We start from the raw sequence: 8,526 nt of genomic DNA, 5'->3' as shown, positions 1-8,526 counted from the left end.
TCAATCGCAGGGCCTTACCGCCAATCTCTCTCTATCTCAGTCTATCTTGAGCAGAGACGCATCTGGTCCCATTTTCAGTCTTTGGTATGACTCATCCAGGGATCGAACTGTCCAACCTCCAAATCTCAGGGAAGAAACTAACAAACACACTGAGTTGGTTGTGCAAGCCATACGTATAACTATACTGAACAAAATTATAAACACAACAACAATTTCATTGATTTTACTGACTAACAGATCATATGAATTTCACATAAGTGGGAATTCAGATATGCATCTGTTATCTGTGACCAACAGGGCTTCACAATGGGTCTCACAGTGGGTCTCAGGATCTCGTAACGGTATTTTTGTGCATTCAAATTTCCATCAATAAAATGCAATGGAATTTATCTGTTCACAATGTTGACATCAGCAAACCGCTCACCCACACAGCGCCATACATGTGGTCTGCGGTTGTGAGGGCGGTTGGACGTACTGTATAATTCTCTAAAACAACGTTGGAGGCAACTTATGGTAGAGGAATGGGAGAGGTATTCAATTAACTGGCAATAGCTCTGGTGGACAGTCCTGCAGTCAGCATGCCAATTGCACACTCCCTCAAAATGTGAGACATCTATGGCATTGTGTTGTGTTACAAAACTGCACATTTTAGAGTGGCTTTTTATTTGTGTAAGCACTTGTGTAATAATCATGCTTTTAATCAGCTCCTTGATATGCCACACCTGTTGACGCGACTGCCAAACTGCAGTCACATCAAGAATCTGGTGAGGACAACGAGCACGCAGATTCGCTTCTATGAGGCGGTGTCTGAAAGTTTGTGCAGAAATTCTTTGTTTGTGCAAACCCACAGTTTCATCAGCTGTCTGGTTGACTGCACTCTGAAAATCCGGCAGCTGAAGGATCCGGATGTGGAGGTCCTGGGCTGGTGTGGTTACACGTGGTCTGCGGTTGTGAGGCCGGGTGGACATACTACCAAATTCTGAAAAATGAAGTTGGAGGCGGCTTATGGTCGAGAAATTAATAAGAGTACAAGGTGCACCCGTGTATTTATCATGTTTAATCAGCTTCTTGATATGCCACACCTGTCAAGTGGATGGATTATATTGGCAAATGAGAAATGTTCACTAACAGCAATGTAAACAGATTTGTGCACACAATTTGAGAGAACGGAACATTTGCACGTATGGAACATGTCTGGGATCTTTTATTTCAGCACACTTTACATGTTGCATTTATATTTTTATTCAGTGTATATTGCAGATTAAGTTATTCCATATTGACTGAAAAATTAGAGGCATGCACAATTAACCATCACAAATAATTTGATTAAGGACATACCTTACTGTACCCTTGGTGACCTGTGGTAGAGACATTGTCCTACAAGTATCAGTTATTCTTGTTCTTAGAATCACGGGTATTCAACAAACAGGTTACTATCAACACAAAGTTTTCAACTACTGTAGGATTCCTTGATAATGGTTTCCAACATGTTTGGAATAACCACATTGAAGAGCAAAAACCTTTCTGTATTGTTACTATTTTTGCAGAACATGTTATTGAACATGTGGCCAAGGTAACAATGTGGCACTGTACATTTGACTGAACAATTCAAGCATTTCATCTGGCCCTCTGCCCTCTGTAAATCCTGGCATTGAACGGTTCAGATGATTTTTAGCCCCCCATAAATGGCAACAAGACTATTGCAGCTCTGTGGGTAACTGTGAGTAACTGAGTAACATTACTCTGTGAGTAAAATTTATTGACAATTTTGATACCTTCTGGAAACAAAGTTCATATTATAAGGAGGATGGGATCTACCCAACTCATTTGGGTTCCAGGATCCTTTCACAGCATTATAAGGCTGTGTTGAGACAATGACCTATCTATGACCCAAGCCCAGTTATTTTAAACCCTACCATTATGTCGCTGAGTTTTCATAATGCTTCAGCAAATGGACATTATCCCAAGGGTGCTAGAAGAGGCAATGTAACTTACCTGATGTATGTCCTTCTTTCTGACCTGAATGCCTCTGCGGTGCCTATGAACCATAGTTATACTGTTAGGACTGAGGCTGTGTGCTCTAGCAGGAAGTCCACTGTCCACTAACATAAATAACCTGAGAATGTCTACCTCTGCTAAATTCCTCAGTAAAGCAATAAAAACAATCAAGCATCACAGAAAAGTGTAAAAGAATAGCCCAAGTTAACATATGCAGCTTAAATAAACAAGGTTAATGAAATCAATAATTTGCTAGTAACAGATGACATTCATATTCTGACCATGTCACGTTCTGACCTTAGTTCCTTTGTTTTGTCCTTGTTTAGTATGGTCAGGGCATGAGTTGGGGGGGGCTGTCTATGTTGGTTTCTGTGTTCGGCCTAGTATGGTTCTCAATCAGAGGCGGGTGTCGTTAGTTGTCTCTGATTGAGAATCATACTTAGGTAGCCTTTTTTCCCACCTGTGTTTCATGGGTGTTTGTCTTCCGTGTCAGTGTTTGCCGCCACACGGGACTGTTTCGTTGATGTACGTCATTTTGTTTTGTTCCAGTGTTCTGTTGTTTTTATTAAACATTATGGACACTTATACCACGCCGCGGTTTGGTCCTCCGATCCTTCTCGCTACTCCTCCTCCTCAGAGGAGGACGAGATCCATTACAGAAACACCCACCACAAAAGGACCAAGCAGCGTGGAAACGGGCAGCAGCAGCGGGCGGAATTGCAAGACTCCTGGACATGGGAGGAGATTCTTGACGGCAAAGGACCCTGGGTACAGGCTGGAGAATACAGCCACCCCAAGGCTGAGCTGGAGGCAGCGAAAGCCGAGAGGCGGTGGTATGAGGAAGCAGCATGGCAGCGCGGCTGGAAGCCTGGGTAGCAGCCCCAAAAATGTATTAGGGGGGGTATACGGGGAGTGTGGCAAAGGCAGGTAGGAGACCTGCGCCAACTTCCCGTGCTTAACGGAGAGAGAGAGGGACAGGGCAGGCACTGTGTTATGCCGTGAGGCGCACGGTGTCCCCGGTGTGCATGCATAGCCCAGTGCGTTACATCCCAGCTCCTCGTATCGGCCGGCCTTGAGTGGGCATCGAGCCAGGTGCCATGAAGAGATCTCCTGTGTGCCTTCACGGTCCGGTCTATCCGGTGCCACCTCCACATACCAGCACTCCGGAGGCAGCCCCCCACACCAGGCTGTCTCTCCGTCTTCTCCCGACAGGTGCTCCCGTCTGTCCTGAGCCGCCAGGGTCTCCCGTCTGTCCTGAGCCGCCAGAGCCGCCAGTCTGTCCTGAGCCGCCAGTCAGCCAGGAGCTGCCAGAGCCGCCAGTCAGCCAGGAGCTGCCAGAGCCGCCAGTCAGCCAGGAGCTGCCAGAGCCGCCAGTCAGCCAGGAGCTGCCAGAGCCGTCAGTCAGCCAGGAGCTGCCAGAGCCGTCAGTCAGCCAGGAGCTGCCAGAGCCGTCAGTCAGCCAGGAGCTGCCAGAGCCGTCAGTCAGCCAGGAGCTGCCAGAGCCGTCAGTCAGCCAGGAGCTGCCAGAGCCGTCAGTCAGCCAGGAGCTGCCAGAGCTGCCTGTCACGCCGGCGATGCCAGAATCGCCCTTCACTCCGGAGTCTCCCGCTTGTCCGGCGTTGCCGGAATCTCCCGTCCATTCGGGACCCATTGCTAGGGTCCCCTGTCTGAGGTCGGTGGCGAGGGTCGCCGCTCGTAAAAGGCCACAGGGGCAGTTGAGGAAGCGGACAAAAACTAGGGTGAAGTGGGGTCCACGTCCCGTGCCAGAGCTGCCACCGCGGACAGACGCCCACCCAGACCCCCCTAGGTTTAGGTTTTGCGGCCAAAGTCCGCACCTTTGGGGGTACTGTCACGTTACAGACCATCTCTAAAACTCACTTAGATAATACCTTTGATGATACAGTGATAGCAGTACATGGTTATATGATCTACAGAAGATAAAGAAATGCCAAAAGTGGAGGTTTGTATTCAGAACCCCATTCCTGTAAAGCTTAGACAGGATCTCATGTTAAATAATGTTTAAGTAATATGGTTACAGGTTCATCTGCCTCACCTAAAGCCCATTCTGGTGGGAAGCTGTTATAGACCACCAAGCGCTAACAGTCAGTATCTGGATAACATGTGTATGTGTACAATGTATGTGATATCAACAGAGAGGTGTATTTTCTGGGTGATTTTAATATTGACTGGCTTTCATCAGGCAGCCCACTCAAGAAAAAGCATCAAACTGTAAATAGTGCCTGCAACCTGGTTCAGGTTATCAGTCAACCTACCAGGGTAGTTACAAACAGTACAATAATGAAATCATCAACATGTATTGATCAGATCTTTACTAATGCTGCAGAAATGAGCTTGAAAGCAGTATCCAAATCCATTGGATGTAATGATCACTATATAGTAGCCATATCTAGGAAAACCAAAGTTACAAAGGCTGGACCTACTATAGTGTATATGAGGTCATACAATAAGTTTGTAGTGATTCCTATGTTGTTAATATAAATAATATTTGTTGGTCCGTGGTTTGTAATGAGGAACCAGATACTGCACTTGACACATTTATGAAATTGCTTATCCCAGTTACTAATAAGCATGTACCCATTAAGAAAAGGACTGTAAAAACTGTTAAATCCCCATGGATTGATGAGGAATTGAAAACTTGTATAATTGAGAGGGATTAGGTAAAATAAATAAATGGCAAATAAGTTGATTGGCAAACATACTGCAAATTGAGAAATCATGTGACTAAACTGAATAAAATTAAGAAAAAACTACACTACGAAACAAAGAACAATTACATAAAGAATGATAGTAAAAAGCTTTGGACCACTTTAAATTACATTTTGGGCTAACAATGCTCTATCATTCATTGGATCAGATAGCTCATTCATCATAAAACCAACTGATATTGCCAACTACTTTAAAACATTTTTTTGTCAAGATTAGCAAACTTAGTCATGACATGCCAGCAATAAACGCTGACACTATACATCCAAGCAGATCTGACCAAATTATGAAAGAAAAGCATTCTGTAAAGTGAGTCTGGAAGAGGTGAAAATATTATTGTTGTCTATCAACAATGACAAGCCACTGGTGTCTGACAACTTGGATAGAAAATAACTGAGCATAATAGCAGACCATATTGCTCCTCCTATTTGCCATATTTTCAATTTAAGCCTGCTAGAAAGTGTGTGTCCCCAGGCTTGGAGGGAAGCAAAAGTCTTTCCACTATCTAAGAATAGTAAAGCCCCCTTTACTGGCTCAAATAGCTGACCAATCAACCCTTAGTAAACTTTTGGAAAAAATGGTGTTTGACAAGATACAATGCTCTTTTAGAGTAAACAAACTGACAAACTTTCAGCATGCTTATATGAAAGGACATTCAACAAGTGAGCACTTACACCAATTATTGATGATTGGCTGAGAGAAATTGATGATAAAAATATTGTGGTGGCTGTTTTGTTAGACTTTAGTGTAGCTTTTGACATTATCAATCATAGTCTGCTGCTGAAAAAACATGTGTTATTGCTTTACACCCCCTGCTATATCATGGAAAAATAGTTACCTGTCTAACAGAACACAGAGAGTGTTCTTTAATAGAAGCCTATCTAATATAATCCAGGTAGAATCAGGAATTCCCCAGGGCAGCTGACTAGGCCCCTTACTTTTTTCAATCTTTACTAACATGCAACTGGCTTTGTTTAAAGCCAGTGTGTCTATGTATGCAGATGACTCAACACTATACATATCAGCTACTACTGCGACTAAAATAACAACAACACTTAATAACGAGCTGAAGTTAGTTTCAGAATGGGTGGAAAGAAATGTTAGTCCTAAATATTTCAAAAACTAAAAGCATTGTATTTGACAAATCATTTAAAAAACACTAAACCCTAAACTTGAACTAAATCTTGCAATCAAGCATGTTGAGGTGACTAAACTGCTTGAAGTAACCCCGGATTGTAAACTGTCATGGTCAAAACATATTGATACAACAGTAGCTAAGATGGGGAGAAGTCTGTCCATAATAGAGCGCTGCTCTGCCCTTCTTAATAGCACTATCAACAAGGCAGGAGTTTAATCGAATCCCCTCATTGTAATGTCGCTATAGCCCTCAGTTACAGGAATAGCCATATGGGTCTTTGAGAGAGCACATTAGGGCTACATCCCAATTCTCCACCCTTCTCTTCTGTTGTGCACTTGCAAACTCATGGAATTATGCAATTGCACACTTTCGGGGGAAGGGAGTAGAATCATTACAGCAACTCTGCAACAAGTCCAACTAATTTGGGTACTGCCTATGAGGAGAACGGGTGGTCCATACAGTCTGTTCACAGTGTGACACAACGTGTCTTTGGGTTGCACAATCACAGCCACGTAATGACTTGCAAACATACAGTACACAGTATGTTCCTCTACTGTATGCTTGCAACATCTGCCTCCTATCTATCTAAGTATTAGTAGCTAATATGGGATACTTACTTCTACATGTCACACATGTGCCCAGTGTAGATGCCCTCCAGTGTTGTCCACCACTACTCTCCTGCAGCCACATCTGGGGGGGAGGACTAAATGTTATTTCATGTATGTGACATTTCACTATCTAGTCTGGTGGCATGCATTCATAAAATTCCCTTGTTTTTGAGGAGCCACATACCATTAGTGATCCCCTGTAGAGTAACTATTTGTGGTAATAAATAAATAACCATGCTAGTAATCCAGCAAATTGTTTCAATGCGCCTTCCAAATGTGAAATTACAAGACAAATAATCCCCTTACCGTACTTAAAGGTGTTCCACAATGTCTTATTGTAAAAGTAGCTAGATAGCTAGGCTATCTAGTGGGCTAGGTACCTAAAGTTAGACAGTAGTTCCTCTTCATAGCCAGCTACCTGGGGTGGCAGGTAGCCTAGTGGTTAGAGCTTCGGGCCAGTAACGTTCGAAGATCGAATCCCCGACCTGACAAGGTAAAAATCTGTAGTTCTACCCCTGACCAAGTGTCACGATCGTCATAGTGAGGAGACCAAAGCGCAGCGTGATGTGAATACTTCTTTTTAATGAAAGACGAAAACCACGAAGTACACTAAACAAACAAATAAAACAAAAAGAAGAACGTGACCACTATCAAAACGGAGTGCTATCGTGCAACATAACATAGACAATAACCCACAAAATACCCAAAGTAGATGGCTGCCTAAATATGGTTCCCAATCAGAGACAACGATAAACAGCTGCCTCTAATTGAAAACCAATCTAGGCAACCATAGACATACATAAACACCTAGATGGTAAATAACCCCATAAACCTACAAAAAACCCTAGACAGTACAAAAACACATTCAGGTCAGGGCGTGACACCAAGGCAGTTAACCCACTGTTGCTACTGTATGCTGTCATTGTAAATAAGAATTTGTTCTTAACTGACTTGCCTAGTTAAATAAAGGAAAAATAAAAATACCTACTAGCTAGCTATCTAGCCTACTGGTAGCTAACTACATATAATAGCAATTAGCCATATTAGCTAGTAGCTCCCCTTGTGTCTTCAACTGAGCGTTATAGTCCCCTTCCTCACACACTGGCTGTTCTTCTTTTTCTTTCTTAATTTAACCTTTATTTAACCAGGCAGGTCAATTGTGAACAAATTCTTATTCTTACACTGACAACCTGGCAAGAGGCAAAAGTGCTCTTGTCAGGACGGGGGATAAAAAAAAATCAAAACACACAATGTAAGACAAAAATGGAAAACACAGACAGAAGACACTGGGAAATACAACAGCAAACAAACAGTGGATGTGTGTGTGTGAAAGGCACGTGTGCAGTGTGTGTGAAGTAAAACAACATACTTCCTTACGTAAGGCAATGCAAACCATGGACATCGGGTGACAACTAGAAACAACTACGTTTCAACAACCTGTTAATCTATGTGTCCTTTGAACTTCCCCAGGGATATCAGATCCTACAGTTTTAGGTTGGCTTGGAGAGAATTCCATGACCAGGGGGCTGAGTAGTTTTCCCAAGCTCGGTTGAAATTGTTGGGACTTTTGGCATAGAACAAGATTGATTGAACTTGTATGTGTTTTCATTTCGAGCTAGAAGAGAGGATAGATAAAACGTCAGTTTCCTGAAATGGCCTTATAAATAAGAATGTTGCTAGTGATGTTCACCCGACAGTTCTGTAGAGATCACAATTGTGAGTTAGACGTTTCCGATTGGTGATAAATCTTTGAGAGACACCCAAGCACAACTCTACTGTGGGGTTTCACATTGCCTCTTGTTGCCGGAACAGTGTAAAACACGCCACATTTGATTTTTCTTCTTTAAATTTGTATTGGCGGATCGCAACCAAGAGGTGCATACAGTGCCTTGCGAAAGTATTCGGCCCCCTTGAACTTTGCGACCTTTTGCCACATTTCAGGCTTCAAACATAAAGATATATAACTGTATTTTTTTGTGAAGAATCAACAACAAGTGGGACACAATCATGAAGTGGAACGACATTTATTGGATATTTCAAACTTTTTTAACAAATCAA

At 42.9% G+C, this 8,526-nt stretch overlaps 1 long non-coding RNA gene across 1 annotated transcript; it reads right to left on the bottom strand.

The window, feature by feature from the left end:
- Nucleotides 1-668: 668 nt before the first annotated feature.
- On the bottom strand, nt 669-7,073 carry LOC124045429. The gene is made up of 3 exons (XR_006840851.1): nt 6,849-7,073; nt 6,478-6,550; nt 669-979 (listed from the first exon to the last, which is right to left on the bottom strand). It is a non-coding gene; the product is annotated as an uncharacterized LOC124045429 (long non-coding RNA).
- Nucleotides 7,074-8,526: the final 1,453 nt, after the last annotated feature.

The sequence above is a fragment of the Oncorhynchus gorbuscha genome, linkage group LG10 (assembly GCF_021184085.1).
Source record: "Oncorhynchus gorbuscha isolate QuinsamMale2020 ecotype Even-year linkage group LG10, OgorEven_v1.0, whole genome shotgun sequence".
Taxonomy (NCBI): Eukaryota; Metazoa; Chordata; class Actinopteri; order Salmoniformes; family Salmonidae; genus Oncorhynchus; species Oncorhynchus gorbuscha.
Note: the sequence above shows the minus strand (reverse complement) of the source record. Positions and strands in the feature narration are given on the sequence as shown.